The sequence below is a fragment of the Hyla sarda genome, chromosome 3, assembly GCF_029499605.1.
Source record: "Hyla sarda isolate aHylSar1 chromosome 3, aHylSar1.hap1, whole genome shotgun sequence".
Classification (NCBI taxonomy): domain Eukaryota; kingdom Metazoa; phylum Chordata; class Amphibia; order Anura; family Hylidae; genus Hyla; species Hyla sarda.
This window is the reverse complement of record NC_079191.1, coordinates 113,653,892-113,672,071: the sequence shown is the minus strand read 5'-3', so window position 1 is coordinate 113,672,071 and position 18,180 is coordinate 113,653,892. Positions and strand designations below refer to the sequence as shown.

The 18,180-nt window shown below is 38.9% G+C and overlaps 1 protein-coding gene and 1 long non-coding RNA gene across 3 annotated transcripts in view; one reads left to right on the top strand and one right to left on the bottom strand.

The window, feature by feature from the left end:
* CLSTN2 (calsyntenin 2) overlaps nucleotides 1–18,180 on the bottom strand; it is a 1,059,217-nt gene that overhangs the window by 442,018 nt on the left and 599,019 nt on the right. The gene's annotated exons all lie outside the window — the stretch shown is intronic.
* On the top strand, nucleotides 9,415–18,075 carry LOC130361638 (uncharacterized). The gene is made up of 4 exons (XR_008891092.1): nucleotides 9,415–9,535; nucleotides 11,917–11,990; nucleotides 12,085–12,228; nucleotides 16,839–18,075. It is a non-coding gene; the product is annotated as an uncharacterized LOC130361638 (long non-coding RNA).

Genomic DNA, 18,180 nt, shown 5'->3' with positions numbered 1-18,180 from the left:
TTTGAACGATGGCCCCGACACACAGCAGCATCATATGTCGATGCTGCCTTCAACATACGATGGGCTCTGAGAGGCCATCATATGTTGAAATGATCATATGTCGGGGCCATCATAAGTCGGGGGGTCACTGTATATATATATATATATATATATATATATATATATATATATATATATATATATACGGAAGGTCGAAAGATAGATAAATAGTCCATATTCTAAGTGAAAAAATGAAATAAGTCAGCCATATAATAATTATGGCAAGATTTGAAAATCATACTGTATTACTATAATTTATAGGTACAGAAGCAGACAAGACGTCTTGAAGGAAATGTTCTTTCCATAACTGCAGCGTCAAACTGAGCATTTCAATACAGTAACACAAGCGGGAGTCAGTGGTACAACAAAATAATTAGTACATTACCTTTATTATGAAGTTAGATGCCAAGAGCAAAACATATACTTCCAGGGGCATATAGAGATGCCTGTCTGAAAATATATCAATAAACTTTCTCTACAAAGTGGCCAAATCTTCATTTGATTTTCTTCTCTTTACTTTAGAAGTCCCCTAAAAAGCTAGCATAACTAAACCTATAGAAAGTACTAATAATTGGTAAAAGGCTTAAAGGGATTATCCAGGAAAAAACTTTTTTTTTTATATATATATATCAACTGGCTCCAGAAAGTTAAACAGATTTGTCAATTACTTCTATTAAAAAATCTTAATCCTTTCAGTACTTATGAGCTTCTGAAGTTAAGGTTGTTCTTTTCTGTGTAAGTGCTCTCTGATGACACGTGTCTCAGGAAACGCCCAGTTTAGAAGCAAATCCCCATAGCAAACATCTTCTAAACTGGGCATTTCCCAGGTGTCATCAGAGAGGACTTGGACTGAAAAGAACAACCTTAACTTCAGAAGCTCAAGAGTACTACAAGAATTAAGATTTTTTAATAGAAGTGATTTACAAATCTGTTTAACTTTCTGGCACCAGATGATTTAAAAGAAAGTGTTTTGCAGTGGAGTACCCCTTTAACCCCTTAAGGACAATGGACGTACTCCTACACCCCCATTTCCGAGTCCTTAAGGACCGAGGACGTATGAGTACGTCCTGTCCATTCCCGACCCCCCGCCGCTAGCCGGAGGGGAGCCGGTGCCTGATGCCTGCTGAAATCGTTCAGCAGGCATCGCGGCATATCGCCCAGGGGGGTCATTATGCCCACCCATGCCGGCTATGGCCGCAGATCGCTGGACAATTCAGTCCAGCGATCTGCAGCGATTCCGGGTCAATCGGGTTTCCAGTGACCCGGAATTACTGGCTGATCGGGGCCGTCAGAGATGGCCCCGAACAGCCATAGCCAGCAGGAGTGACACCAGTGTGCCTCCAGCTGTTGCAAAACTACAACTCCCAGCATGCACTGATACATGCTGGGAGTTGTAGTTTTGCAACAGCTGGATGTTTCTCCCCCCCAATGTGAATGTACAGGGTACACTCACATGGGCGGAGGTTTACAGTAAGTATCCGGCTGCAAGTTTGAGCTGCGGCAAATTTTCTGCCGCAGCTCAAACTGCCAGCGAGAAACTACTGTGAACCCCCGCCCGTGTGACTGTACCCTAAAAACACTACACTACACTAACACAAAATAAAATAAAAAGTAAAAAACACTACATATACACATACCCCTCCCTACACAGCCCCCTTCCCCTCCCCAATAAAAATGAAAAACGTCTTGTACGCCACTGTTTCCAAAATGGAGCCTCCAGCTGTTGCAAAACAACTACTCCCAGTATTGCCAGATAGCCACTGACTGTTTAGGCACACTGGGAGTTTTACAACAGCTGGAGCCACCCTGTTTGGGAATCACTGGCGTAGAATACCCCTATGTCCACCCCTATGCAAGTCCCTAATTTAGGCCTCAAATGCGCATGGCGCTCTCACTTTGGAGCCCTGTCGTATTTCGAGGCAACAGTTTAGGGCCACATATGGGGTATCGCCGTACTCGGGAGAAATTGTGTTACAAATTTTGGGGGGTATTTTCTGCTATTACCCTTTTTAAAAATGTAAAATTTTGGGGAAAACAATCATTTTAGGTAAAAAAAAAAAAAAAATTTACATATGCAAAAGTCGTGAAACACCTGTGGGGTATGAAGGTTCACAATACCCCTAGTTACGTTCCCCGAGGGGTCTAGTTTCCAAAATGGTATGCCATGTGTTTTTTTTTTTTTTGCTGTTCTGGCACCATAGGGGCTTCCTAAATGCGGCATGCCCCCAGAGCAAAATTTGCTTTCAAAAAGCCAAATGTGACTTGTTCTATTCTGAGACCTGTAGTGTGCCAGCAGAGCACTTTTCACCCCCATATGGGGTGTTTTCTGAATCGGGAGAAATTGGGCTTCAAATTTTGGGGGGTATTTTCTGCCATTACCCTTTTTAAAAATGTCAAAATCTTGGGAAACCAAGCATTTTAGGTAATTTTTTTTTTTTTTACATATGCGAAAGTCGTGAAACACCTGTAGGGTATTAAGGTTCACATTACCCCTTGTTACGTTCCCCGAGGGGTCTAGTTTCCAAAATGGTATGCCATGTGTTTTTTTTTTTTGCTGTTCTGGCATCATAGGGGCTTCCTAAATGCGGCATGCCCCCAGAGCAAAATTTGCTTTCAAAAAGCCAAATGTGACTCCTTCTCTTCTGAGACTTGTAGTGCACCAGCAGAGCAATTTTCACCCCCATATGGGGTGTTTTCTGAATCGAGAGAAATTGGGCTTCAAATTTTGGGGGTATTTTCTGCTATTACCCTTTTTAAAAGTGTAAATTTTTTTTTTACATATGCAAAAGTCGTGAATCACCTGTGGGGTATTAAGGTTCACTTTACCCCTTGTTAAGTTCCCCGAGGGGTCTAGTTTCCAAAATGGTATGCCATGTGTTTTTTTTTTGCTGTCCTGGCACCATAGGGGCTTCCTAAAGGTGACATGCCCCCCAAAAACCATTTGTCACTCCTTCCCTTCTGAGCCCTCTACTGCGCCCGCTGAACAATTTACATAGACATATGACCTATGTCCTTACTTGATAGAAATTGGGTTTCAAATACAAGTAAAAATTTTCTCCTTTTTACCCCTTGCAAAAATTCAAAAATTGGGTCTACAAGAACATGCGAGTGTAAAAAATTAAGATTTTGAATTTTCTCCTTCACTTTGCTGCTATTCCTGTGAAACACCTAAAGGGTTAATACACTTACTGAATGTCATTTTGAATACTTTGGGGGGTGTAGTTATAATGGGGTCTTTTATGGGGTATTTCTAATATGAAGACCCTTCAAATCCACTTCAAAACTGAACTGGTCCCTGAAAAATAGTGAGTTTGAAAATTCTGTGAAAAATTTAAAAATTGCTGCTGAACTTTGAAGTTCTCAGGTGTCTTCCAAAAGTAAAAACTCATAAATTTTATGATGCAAACATAAATTAGACATATTGTATATGTGAACCAAAAAATTTTTTTTTTGAATATGCATTTTCCTTACAGCAGAGAGCTTCAAAGTTAGAAAAATGCTAAATTTTCATTTTTTTCATCAAATTTGGGGATTTTTCACCAAGAAAGGATGCAAGTTACCATAAAATTTTACCACTAAGTTAAAGTAGAATATGTCACGAAAAAACAATCTCGGAATCAGAGTGATAACTAAAAGCATTCCAGAGTTATTAATGTTTAAAGTGACAGTGGTCAGATTTGCAAAAAACGCTCTGGTCCTTAAGGTGTAAAATGGCCTGGTCCTTAAGGGGTTAAAGGGTTTCTCTGATGAATACAAACCATTTCTGTATACCTTATTAGGTTATGTAAGTGCAGTAGAGGGGGCCTCCTGTGTGGGACTTGCTTTAAAGGGGTACTATCCAAAGGATAGGGGATAAGATGTCTCACTGCGGGGGTCCCACCGCTGGGGACCCCCGCAATCTTGTATTCGCCACCCACCTGTTTGAGCAGCATGCCGCGGTGCCTGCTCACAAACAGCCGGTAGGCGACCATGAGGCCGGAGTGTCGTGACGTCACGACTCTGCCCATGTGTGACTTCACCCCGCCCCGCTATGCAAGTCTATGGGAGGGGCGTGACGGCCGTCACGCCCCCTCCCATAGACTTGCATAGCGGGGACGGGGAGTGATGTCACACGGGGGCGGAGTTGTGACATCACGAAACTCCGGCCCCATGATCGCCACCCGGCTGTTTGTCAGCTGGCACAGCGGCGTGCTGCTCAAACAGGTGAGCGACGAATACCAGATACCAGTGGTGGGACCCCCGCAGTGAGACATCTTATCCCCTATCCTTTGGATAGGGGATAAGATGTCTCAGGGCCAGTTACCCCTTTAATAAGTCACAATGAGCCAGTTGTAAGAAATGCTACCATTGTAGTAGACAAGTTAATATGTATTACATGGTTACATGGACAGTCTGGTTGGTCCCATTTCTTTTTCTATTTGTAAGAAACTGCAGAACTTCTCTTCAATCTTGTGAGAACCCCTTTAAGGGCAAAACTAAGCAAACTAATACCTTGTATTTCTTATGAGCAGCCTAATAAAACAACAAACATTGGTAAAAGAGCAAAGATAGTCAAACAAGGACATAGAGATAACAAAGGCATCAAGTGGATTTATCTTACAATTATAGCAGGGACTATACAGTATGTATCAGTCTTGCCTTTGGAGGTAAAACTACCTTGTATTAAACTCGTCCTGCAACAAGCATCAGGGGACAAAACATAGCAATACAATAGCCCACTATAAAATGAATATGCTACATATTGACATGCTTGATTTTCTCCAAATGTGTTGGCATATTGCTTTTATTACCATGTATTGATGCTTTTATATTATTCTTAGAGTGTTTTGATTTTGGTAACAATTTCATCTGAATCTAAAATAGTCCCTTATGATTCATAGCTTTTCCCTGATGCCTGCTTGTTGCCGAGGATGATTACAGCGATATATTACAATGTAATTGTGATGATGAAATAGAGAATAATATAAACAAATCATTTTTATAAAAAGTAATATATATACAAATGTTATTTCTAAAATGTATTGCATGCTTTAGCAAAATAGTATTATTTTGCATGCCTGGAATAATTTGGATCATGCAGAAAAAAGCAGAACACTTACATTATCGATATTACATTAAGGTCATGTACAGCACAACTGCAGATAGTAATATTCTGCTAGTAATACAATTTAATATCAACAATGGTGACCACTGGTCAAGCTGGAAAATAGTCACAAGGAGGGGAATTTATCATTGTATTTAGAGCTTTTTTGTGTGTATTTTTTTTTTACGCAGAAATTTGCACAGGATTTTTTTTTCATTTTTTTTTGTTGCGCAAAATCTGATAACATTCTTTATAGCCATGTCTACGGTTACGTTTACCATAGAGCAATTTCTACTGTAGAATCAAATGTATTAACTATTTTGGTACAGTCAGGACTACTACTCCCATCATGGACAGACTCTGTCAATGATGAGAGTTATAGTCCAGGGGCTGAGGGGCAGATCACTACAGGTCATTCTCCAGAGACACACTGCTATCCGCACTTATTAACTGTAAAAGACGGCAGCACATGCGGCTACACTGTGCTCCTGGCGGGGAATACTGTATACACTGTCATCATTCAGAATCCCCGCTGCCGGGAGATGGGAGCTCTGATTGGTGAAACGCTATTCATCAATCAGAGCTCCTGTCTCCTGGCGGCAGGGATTAAGAATTATGTGAGCTGTATACAGTAGCCGGTGGGCAGCGCAGTAGAGCCGCATGTGCCGCCGGATTTTACAGTTAATAAATGTGCATTGCGGTGGGTCTCTGGAGAATGACCCAGTGCGATCTGCCCCTCAGCCCCTGTACTATAACTCCCATCATAGACAGATTCTGTCCCATGATGGGAGTAGTTGTAGTACCGCAGCGCTGGACTTTTAGGACTACTACTCACATCATGGGCAGACTCTGTCCATGATGGGAGTTGTAGTCTAGGGGCTGAGGGGCAGATTGCAGCAGGTCATTCTGCTGAGACCCACTGCGATCCGCATTTATTAGGTTAACAAGCTGGTGGCACATGCAGCTAAACTGCGCTCCCCGCCGGCTCCAGGCGAGGAATACTGTATACACTGTCATGATTCATAATTGCCGCCGCCGGGAGACAGGAGCTCTGATTGGTGAATCAGAACTCCACTCTCCCAGCTGCGGCAATTATGAATTGTGAGAGATGTATACAGGAGCCTGGAGCTGGCGGGGCATTATAGCCGCATGTGCCACCAGCTTGTTAACTTACAAAATGCGGATTGCAGCGGATCTCAGCAGAATGGCCTGCTGCGATCTGCACCTCAGCCCCTGGACTATAACTCCCATTATGGACGGAGTCTGTCCATGATGGTAGTAGTAGTCCTTAAAGTCCCGCAGCCGGGGGAGGTGCAAGTGCAATCTCTCAGCGCTGCGGTACTACAACTACTCCTATCATGGGATAGAGTCTGTCCCATGATGGGAGTAGTAGTCCAAAGGCAGAGAAACAGATTGAGCTACACAGTCCAGGCCTGACTATGTTCTCATTATGAGTTTTGCATAATGGGAACAAAGCCTTTCTAGCAGTGTGTTCCCAAACAGGAAGACTCCAGCTGTTGCTTAACTACAGTCCCCATGAATGGAGTAGTAGTTTAGCAACAATTGGAGGCTCCCTGTTTATGAACACGCTGCATTATGTGCGCTCTCCCAAGGTGAGATCGTAAAAAATGTACTAACCCATATTTCTTGTTTTTCTTTTCTTCTAATTTCAGATACCTGAATGCAGAGGACTATGTCAGATTCGGTGGATTGCGATGATGAACAGCATTTTTTAAATTTCAATAAAATGGTTAACGAGGCCTGTGGGGGAGTGTTTTTTTTAATCCTTTTTTTTTCAATGTGTTGTGTTTTTTATAATTTAATTTTCAGGCTTAGTAGTGGAAGTAGTCTTATAGACAGAATCCATTACTAAGCCGGGGCTTAGCATTAGCCCCAAAAACAGCTAACACTAACTTCCAATTATTACCCTGGTATCCACCGCCACAGGGGTGCAAGGAAGAGCCGTTACCAACAGTCCCGGAGCATCAAAAATGGTGCACCTGGGCCAAGGCGGTAACTGGATGGCCTTATTTAGGCTGGAGAGGGCCAGTAGCAATGGTAACGTCAGGCTGTTGCTGCTTGGTTGGCATCTGGCTGATACCGAAAATAGGGGGAACCCTATGCATTTAAAAAAAAAAGTGTGTGGTTCCCCCATTTTTTCAGCATCAGCCAGATACAAACCAAGCAGCAACAGCCTGACGTTACCAGTGTGGGCAAGGACCATTATTACTTGCCCTCCCCAGCCTAAATAATGCCAGCTTGTTACCGCCTAGGCCCTGATGCGCCATTTTTTAAGCTCTGGGCCTGTTGGTACCGGCTCTTTCCAGCACCCCTGTGGTGGTGGGTAACGGGGTAATAATTGAGGGTTAGTGCTTACTGATATTGGGACTAACGCTAAGCCCCGGCTTAGTAATGGATTCTTTCTACAAAACAGCTTCCACTACTAAGCCTGAAAATTAAATTATAAAAAACACAACACATTGCAAAAAATGTTTTATTAAAAAAAAAAATCTCCCAGAGCCCACATTAACCCTTTTATTGACATTTAAAAAAAACGCTGTTCATCCGCATTCACGTATCTAAAATGAGAAGTTAAAGCAAAACAATACAATAAAACTACAACCATTTCTGTGATTTCTAGAAAGCTGGGGGCTAAATTTTTTTTGTAACCTGAACTCTCACCCCTTTGAAAATATCATGTAAAGCAGAAAATATACGTGGACACGCCCACTTTTACAAAACTGACATGAACAGTGTAAACGCGGCACAAAGCTCTCTGAAAATGTGGTCGATACGTTACGCACCAAAATTGTTTTTTTGGGGGGGAATCTCCCCCTCTGTGTACTTTATAAAAATTTATGATTTTACTATTGTGCAGAGTTTTCTTCTGCACACACTGCTGCTCCAACACTTCTAGCTATGTGAGCAGTGTACCACTGAAAATGACACAACTCTGTGAAGTGTGAGATAGGGAAGCAGTGCATGGTATAGTGAGGGGGGGCGTTTCTATATTTGCACAAAATTTATTAAAGGAGTGCACAACTTTAGTAAATCTTGAGCAAGAGTGTAAATTAGACAAGCAGTGTAAAGGGGTAGATCTGTGTCTGCAATAGACACCTAATGATAAATCTCCCACAAGGAGGATAAATCCTTACCCCATTAACTGACAATTCAAAAGTAATCCTTTTAAACTAATAATAATGCCATAGATACAATTGATCTCATGTAGATTGTTTATTGTGTGTTTTCTTTATCATAACATTAACCCCTTTATGCCTGTTTGACCTTGATGACCAAGGCAAATTTTCAAAATCTGACATGTGTCCACTTATTTGGTAATACCTTTGGAATTCTTTTACTTTTAAAAGCAATTCTGAAAAAAGTTTTTTGTGAAAAATTGTATTTTACATTAGTGGTACATTTTTATTGATGTATTTAGCGTTTTTTGTAAAAAAAAAAAAACATCCAACCTTTTGCAAAAAAAAAATGAAAAATTAGCATTTTTCTAGATTTTACATTTTCTGCTTGTACGACAAATAGTCATGCTGCACCAAATTAATAATTTATGAACTTCTACAATATGTCTGCTTTATGTTCCCATCACTTGGAAAACATTATTTTACTTTTTTTTTTTTTGAATGTCAGAAGGTTTATAAGTTTAGCAGTCATTTTTCAGATTTTCAAGAAAAATTCAAAATCTGATTTTTCAGGGACCAGTTCAGTTCTGAAGTGTAATTGAGGGGCCTGTATGTTAGATACCCCCGTATATATAATTTTATTATTATTTTTTTATATTTTTGTAATTTTTTTCCACATTTACATTTTTTCAATGTTTTATTATTATTATTATTATTACTACTATTTTACACATAATTCACTGAAGTACACATCTTTACTCCATTGAATTATGCCTATGTCTGTTAGTTTTACACTGACAGTCATAGGATAGCAGATCAACCTCTGCCTTAGGTAGAAGCTGATCTGCCTCTGTTGCCAGATCCTGAGTGCTGCAGGTGGCCTCCTCCAATGGGGCCCCCCTCACCTCCGATCTCTTCACTGTGTGAAGTGACGGAGGAGAGGAGGAAGTAGGAGACCTCTACACTATCACTGTAATTGGTCCGTCTGTACTGACGGACCAATAGCAGTGATCGCCGGGGACAGCTGCGATTGGTCCCTGGCCAAATTCAGGGAGGTTCAGCTGTGCAGCACAGCTGAGCTCAATAAACTGTCACAGCGCCCGGCCGTGCTGTGACAGTTTAAAGTTATCAGGTACATGTATGTGGTGATGCGAGAAGTCAGCCCTCATCACCATGTACAGTATCTGATTTTGCGGCAAGAGGTTAATAGGGTTCTCCAGATGGTAGATCCAGTAGCTAAAACTTGAAAACCCTTCAATCTATGTGACTATTAAAGGTGAGCATAGCAATTTGAAACAAATCAAATTTGTTCCATATTTCCCCAAAAATTCATATTTCAGCAATTCTTAAACTTTTGAAATTTGTTTCAGGCAAATTGCTCAAAATAGTTGCTGTCATTTTAGTGATGAGATGAAGAATTATGAGTTAGGGTTGTAGACCCTAGTTTACGATAGGGACCCAAATCCTACTTACCCTAATTAGGTTTACAGTTATGCTGTCTTTTCATTTAAAGGGGTACCTGGGTGAAAATCTTTTTATTTTAAATCAACTGGTGCCCGAAATTTAAACAGAATTGTAAATTACTTCTATTAAAAAATCTTAATCCTTCCTGTACTTATTAGCTGCTGAATACTACAGAGGAAATTATTTTCTTTTTGAAACACAGAGCTGTCTGCTGACATCATGAGCACAGTGCTCTCTGTTGACATCTCTGTCCATTTTAGGAACTGTCCAGAATGTTTGCTATGGGGGATTTCCTTTTACTCTGGACAGTTCCTGTAGTATTCAGTAGCTAATAAGTACAGTAAGGATTAAGATTTTTTAATAGAAGTAATTTAAAAATTAACTTTCTGGCACCAGTTGATTAAAAAAAAAAAGTTTTTCACCGGAGTACCCCTTTAAGAGCTTTGAGACAGTTGAATACAAACCTAGGGGACACCAGAGTTTTCCTGGCAATTGGTTAACATTTGATTTGGACCAATGGCATATGTATGTCATTGGTCCAAATCAAATGTTCCCCAATTGCCCTGAAAGAAAGAGAGGTGGTCACATAACACACAATCAAAGCAGAGACTCTTCTTACCAAGGACCCATGAAATCCACATATTAAGGATTTATGGTATGTCTGCCCTTTTCTCAAGGTTATAATACAAAGATTGTACCTTATCACTTGATCAATTGTTTTCTGATCAATGGGGTTCTGACCAAGGAAACAATCAGTAATCACAGAGGGCAAGAAACCTTCATTCTTGTGACTGGTAGAGATCAATGCGGTTAAACTCAAACCCTTGTCCCCAAGTGAATGAAGCACCGACTCATATACTTGACCACTGCACCAGTCACTTGCTATGGGAATGTCAAAGGAGGATAAGTGTTGCTCTGAACCATGTTTAGCAGTACCTCAAGGAATAATTGGAGTGGTGGTTAAGCATGAAAGCTGCTGCTACATTCACCTGGGGAATCAAGGGACCTACTTTCTTGAGATTGGTGAGGATCCAAGCAACCAAGTACTATCTTGTTGATAGGTGATAAGTTATAATCTTGTGATAACCCCTTTAAGGAAAGCAAACTGCACGTTTTTGTTATAACAGATATAAATGATAGATTTTTATAAGCATAAACTGTTTATTGATACAGCATAGATTTCCTGTATCCATAGAAATAAAATTATTGCTCTAGAATGTAATCCAGGTTATCTATTATATATCCCTAGATGAAAACTCAATTTAAGACTCCTGTGCAGAATATGTGGGTGACAAACATAGTCATTTTATGAGGACAGATTTATGAGATGGCTTTAATTTGGTTTAGTGTTCCAGCTAAAAGAAATGGCACAAATGAGCAAGTCCAAAGAAAAAAGACAATAATCTTGTTTAGCAGAGTGTAAATAATGAGAACTACTCTCATTTTATTTACCAGGAATTGCTGAAGACTGTAAATCCAGGTTATGAAGCGGCAAGCAATATGTATTCTTATCCTGACCTTCCACCCTTGGGCTGCTGGAGGGTCTGGCTTTTGTTACATATATGTTTTATTTGTTTGACTTCACTGGGATACCATTGATACCTGAACAATACCAGATTCTGTTAAGTAAAAAGAGTAACAGGCATCTGTTCAGACTCCAGAATCTCTGCACAACACCTATAAAAGCATCTCCCCGAGGGGGGAAATGTTCTCTGTTCAAATCAGAAGAAAAGTGCTAAAGAAAAAGAAAAGGCAAGAGGATATCTGTAGTCGATGTGGTACAATACATATCCCACTGAGTTGGACATCACAATTCGAACATTTTTATCCTAGAACCAGACATATTGAGTTTTTAGGTTGTCCTTGGTTTACCTTCACTTCTGTTGTAAACTATGGCATTCTTTAAACTGACAAAACTTCCTAAAAGATTTATAATCTGTGTAAATTTTATTAGGGAAAACCTTTGAGCTTTGCAGAAAAAATTACAAATTGGCAGCACAAGCTAAATGCTGTATGGTCCAATAAACTGGTATCATTGTTTTCCAAGCAAAATAAGCGCATGTAACAGCAAGCATGCAATGTATTACTAAAGTGCATGCATTGACTGGTTGTCTATACAGGGTACAGTACAATGCTACATTTACTGTTCTTGTTGTGGACAGATTATGTCCCTCTTTCCCTTCTTTCCTCCAGACTATACAGATTAGGTTCATTAATGGGGTATCTCTGGATTTTTACATATTTGACTGTGCTGCTGGGGCTTTAAGGTCAGTGTAATTCATAATATAGTGTCTGTACCTGTGTTTCATGGTGATATCGCAATTGTTGTGTCATCTTTGTCCTGATGTTTATTTTTAACAGCATACAAAATGAGTGTCGTCTCAGGTTTTCCCAGGCCAAGACATTACATCACTAGTCAGGTGTTGAAAGGGAGCCTGTCTGCTTCAATGGGTGAAGTGACCGCTGGGTGGGGATATGGTGAATAATCTCTTAAAGTCTTTCCTGGTATGTTATATGCTTAACCCTTTTTTTTTGCATTTTCTTTTTTTCCTATTTGCATTTTAACCCCTTAACAACGCAGGACGTAAATGTACATCCTGGTGAGGTGGTACTTAATGCATCAGGACATACATTTAGGTCCTATACGTGATCGCAAGCATCAAAGCAAGGCTTGAGTCATGCGTGGCAGGTTCTGGCTGCTGATAGCAGCCAGGGAACTGCCGGTATTGGCCGACATCGATGATCGCGCGAATGTCCACCATTAACCCCTGAGATGCCGTGATCAATACAGATCATGGCATCTGCAGCGCTGCAGTCACTAAAATGGATGATCAGATCGCCCTCAGTGCTGCCGCGGAGATCCGATCATCCAAAACAGCAGATGGCTGTGCCCTCACCTGCCTCCGCTGCCTTCCACGGGTCTTCTGCTCAGGTCTGAGATCGAGCAGACCTGAGCAGAAGATGACCGATAACACTGATCAGAGCTATGCACTATGCATAGCACTGAACAGTATTAGCAATCAAATGATTGCTATAAATAGTCCCCTATGGGGACTATTAAAGTGTGAAAATAAAAGTTAAAAAAAGTTTAAAAATAAATGGAAAAAAAAATGGAAAAATCCCCTCCCCCAATAAAAATGTAAATTGTCCCATTTTTCCCATTTTGCCGGCAAAAAGTGTAAAAAAAAATGTCATTAACATATTTGGTATTGCCGCATGTGTAAATATCCAAAACATTAAAATATTATGTTAATGATACCGTACGGTGAGCGGCGTGAGCGTAAAAAAAAAAGTCCAAAATTGCTGCTTTTTTAAAACATTTTATTTAAAAAAAATGAATAAAAAATGTATAAAAAGTTTTATATATGCAAATATGGTACCAATAAAAAGTAAAGATCACGGCACAAAAAAATGAGCCCTCATATCGCCGCTTATACGGAAAAATGAAAAGGTTATAGGTCTTCAAAATAGAGGGATTTTAAATGTACTCATTTGGTTTAAAAGTTTGTGATTTTTTTAAGCGCAACAGTAATAGAAAATTATGTAATCATGGTATCAATTTAATCGTATTGACCCAAAGAATGAAGAACACATGTCATTTTTACCGTAAATTGTACGGCGTGAAAACGAAACCTTCCAAAATGTGCTAATTTGCTAATTTCCCCACAGAAATAGTATTTGTTTGGTTGCACCACGCATTTTATGGTAAAGTGAGTGATGGCATTACAACAGAAAATTGGTCGCACAAAAAACAAGCCCTCATACTAGTCTCTGGATGAAAATATAAAAGAGTTAGGATTTTTTGAAGGCAAGGAGGAAAAAAAGAAAATGCAAAAATAAAATTGTCCTTAAAGTGTACCTGTCGTCAACTAAAACTTTTTATATAATGTAGATATTACCATTATATGTATATTTGTAATATATATTGGCTAAAAAAAAATGTGTATATTTAGCTATTGCCTGTGAGGTGTCCAAATACAGGAAGTGAGGACTGGACAAACAGGGCTCTGTGCAGGCTTCTTGCTTGTCAATCATCCTCATGTGTGAGCCCATAGCATGTCACAGAGGTTCACTGCATAGAGTCCTGCTTGTCCTCACTGCACAAAGCCCCGTTTGTCCACCCTCACTTCCTATATTTGGACTCCTCATAGAGACACACAGGCAATAACTGCAGGGACAAAGATATAAATATTTTTTAACTAATGTATATAACAACTATATACTATGGTATTATCTATAGTTATATAAATAGTTTTTGTTGATGACAGGTACACTTTAAGTCCTTAAGGGGTTAATAGCCATAACTCTTTAAATTTTGCAAAGGCAATATATATATATATATATATATATATATATATATATATATATATATATATTTGGGGGCAAAATTGAAACATAAAAGAAAGCCATGCAATTTTGCACTTTTTGGGGGATTTCTTTCAACACAGTGCACTTTACAGTTAAAATTGTATCTTTATTCTGTAGGTCAAAACATTTACAGCGATACCCAAGTAAAAAAAAAAAAATTATTAAATATTTAAATTATATCCAGTACCCCCATGAGCCTTGGAATTGTTTATATGCTTTTTTGGAATCCTTAACAACCCATTCTTCATAGCTTCTTACTTTCTTAACTAGTTCTACCCATACAGCGTGGGATGGTACTTCTTTATGAAACTGTCTACTGAGAATAACCAGCTTGGCCAGAAAGAATAGTTCTAAATATAACAAACCTAAACTTTCTACACCACTCACTACAAGAATAACCATTTTACCTGACACTACTATTGAACATTTAAATTTCCTTTCCGTATATGTAATAATTTCTCCCCAGACATTGGCAATCCTGGGGCAACTCCAAATAAAATTTAAGAAATTAAGAAATCGGCTTCATCCAAAACACATTTGGGGCGCTTGGCATTATGGCCGTAGTTCATTTTAACCAATTCCTCCGGTGTATAATACACCTGAAATAATATTGTATACTGATTCACCTGGTGCATTATATTATTTGAGTATTTTATTACATTTCGTAGTATACACACCTATTCCTCTTCACTAATATCATCCCCTATCATCTTCCCCCACCTATTTCTTGTTTTATCTAAATACTAGATTTTTCTTCCTAATCCTTGTATGGGAGGAAAATCAACAAAGGAGGAAGATTTTAACTTCATGTCCCATCCTCATATATTGTTGTCATATCCTGTCCTCATATCCCGTCCTCACATCCAGTCCTCATATCCCATCCTCATATCTCAACCTCATATCCCGTCCTCATATCCCAAACTCATATGCCGACCTCATATCCTGACCTCATATCCCGATCTCATATCCTGTCTTCATATCCCGTCCTCATATCCCGACCTCATATCTTGACCTCATATCCAATCCTCATATCCCAACCTCATATCCCAACCTCATATCCTGTCCTCATATCCCATCCTTATGTCCCATCCTTATATTCCGACCTCATATCCCGTCCTCATATCCCTACCTCATATGCCGACCTCATATCCTAATCTCATATCCTGTATTCATATCCCGTCCTCATATCCCGACCTCATATCCTAACCTTATATCCCATCCTCATGTCCTGTCTTTATGTCCCATCCTTATATCCCGACCTCATATCCAGTCCTCATATCTCGACATCACATCTCATGCTCCTATTCCGACCTCATATCCTGTCCTCATATCCCCTCCTCATATCCCATCGTCATATCCCGACCTCCTATCTCGACCCCATATCCCATCCTCATATCCCATTCTCATATTTCGACCTCCTATCCCGTCCTCCTATCTCGACCTCATATACCGTCCTCATATCTAGACCTCGTATCCCATCCTCATATCCCGACCTTATATCTTGACCTCCTATCCTGATCTCATATCCCATCCTCATATCCTGATCTCATATCCTGACCTCCTATCCTGTCCTCCTAGTTTTATATATATAGATAGATAGATAGATACATAAGGTGCCAATGTCAATAGTGCTCTATGCAAAATCCCTATCTTGGGTCTAACATGTGATTGGATTTTTATAAATTCAATCAGTGTATGATTACTTACAGTAAACACATTTTTCCCTTGTAGCTCCACCAAATTGAAAATGCCAACATTTTTGTGCTTCATTCAATCCAAACCTGTCTAATTTAATACTTCAAAAGACTTCAACTCACCTCCCTGACAAATGTGACTTATGTATTTTATACCCCGTTTATCCCTAATTTTCCAAGCCAACCCCCTCATGAATTCCACCAATGTCGCATTGTGCCATAATGGCATAAAAATTTTACTACCTGTGATGCCGCACATTTTTTTTTATTCCTTCCAAACTTTAGCGAATAATAAAGCAAGAGGTGTGACACCTTCTTTATTCCATCCAGCTTCTAAAATTCCATATATATCGCCATAGCCATTTTGGTTAGTTTCATATTACCATATCAGTGAATAAGTATTTTTCTCTCTCTTAACATTTAAAAGTTTAATGGCTAGAAATGAATGCTTAAATTTGGGGAAGCTCCACCCTCCATCCCCTTCTCTCTACGCTGTCATATTTATTTTTTATCTGCACCATTTTTCTTTTTTGTGGGACTTTCTGATTGCTTTTTTGCTTCATTTTTTTCCTAGTTTTTGAAGTGACCAAAAATTAGGAATTCTTGACAAGTCTGGTATTTTTTACATTCATGGCATTGACTGAAAAATGAAACCCATTTCCATTTTGCTTTAAACGGGTTATCCAGGAATCGAAAAACAGAGCTTGTATCTTTCAAAAAATGCTCCCTATCTGTCTCCAAGTTGGGTATAGTTTTGCAGCACAGTTCTATTGAAGTGAATGGAGCAAAGTTTTAATACCACACCCAACCTGGAGACAGACAGGGAGTGGTTTTTGAAACAAATAAACTCTGTTTTTCGATTCCTGGATAAACCCTTTAATAGTTCAAAAATTCCAGCATGCAACAATACAAAAGAAAAATAATTTTTATTATTGTTTACATTATTTTATATTTTAAGGAACCTTTATTGCAACATCTGAATAGTTAATTTTGGACACTGCAATCTAATTTACGTTGTGTCTCATGTTTTATCTTACCATGACGGCAAAACAGGATTCCTCCCTAGCCAACGTCTGACGTCATCACGCGGTGATTCCTCGTTGATAGCCAGTGTCAACTACATTTGTCTAATTAGACAGCTGAGGAAGACAAATTCTGCAGCACCTTGTTTCATTACTATTACCATTCCCTGTTCCTAGGATGGAATACACTTGAGAACTATTTGTATCAACTGGTGAGGGCTGGGTTTTTCTACATTATATCGGACTTGCTTTGCCTCCTGCACCACTACACCAAATGCATCTGACATTACCCTCTACTTTGCTATCTGGCATGTAAATAGTAATACACTATATGCCAAAATACTCATTATTTCAAAAGAACTAAAGATGTTCTTGACCTTTTGTGCAGGTTGAAAATATCAGGATCCTAGAATACCAAGTTTCTATGCCAGAGACACTTAGATCATAATAAAATATCTATAAAGACCCTCTATAAAGACATATTTAGTATGATTTTTATCATAATAGCATCATCCCTGTATGGCACATTATTGTTACCAGCCATTTGTCAATGCATTTTTAATTATTATAATTTTTTTTTTTACAATAAAGTGGAATTGAGATTTTTTTCATTTGCTGATCAAAAATACCTATTATCTTGATATATAATCCAGTGAAACTGTGCATCAGATTATCCTTAAACAGTTTATCAATGTCCCTGTGAAATGGCTCTAAATTCTTTACAAAATATCTAGGCAGCGGTCTGTTAAAAAGAGTCAGCAGTTCTGAGCGTAATTTGTTTAAGCCAAGCCAAATAAGAGACAAATTATCTGTACAGAACTAATGCGAAATGCATTTCTTTCCATTGTTTACTGACTTTTTTTCTGATCCCTTGAAAGTTCTGGACAAATAAAAGGTAGAAAAAAAAAACTATAAAAAGTTTGAGATCTTAAAAACATGTCTACTGTTTATGAATCTATTGTCGGATCACTGTAGCATCCTATACTGTCAAGGGGATAATGCGATTTTAGGCCTACAAAGGATTCTCATTTCAAAGTCTTTCCAGTACATTAGCTCCCCTAATGATATCAACGCAAGGACTTAAAAATACTGCATTAGTGAACGATTCAGCACTGTAAACCGATCAATCTTGTTAGACATCAAGACTTCATCTGGTAGTCAGGGATAAAGAGTAAACAGGTGGGAGTTTGTATCTCATTAAATATAATGGAAAATAAGAGCCACATTTAACTCAGCTCATTCACTGTTCTGACTTAAAGAAGGATTTTGGAATTTGCTAATTCAATTTTTGTTTCAAAAAGATGATTTTTTTTTATAATAAATTGTTTAGTACAGAAAAAAAAGTAAATTGTATTAATAAAAGCCCTTTATGC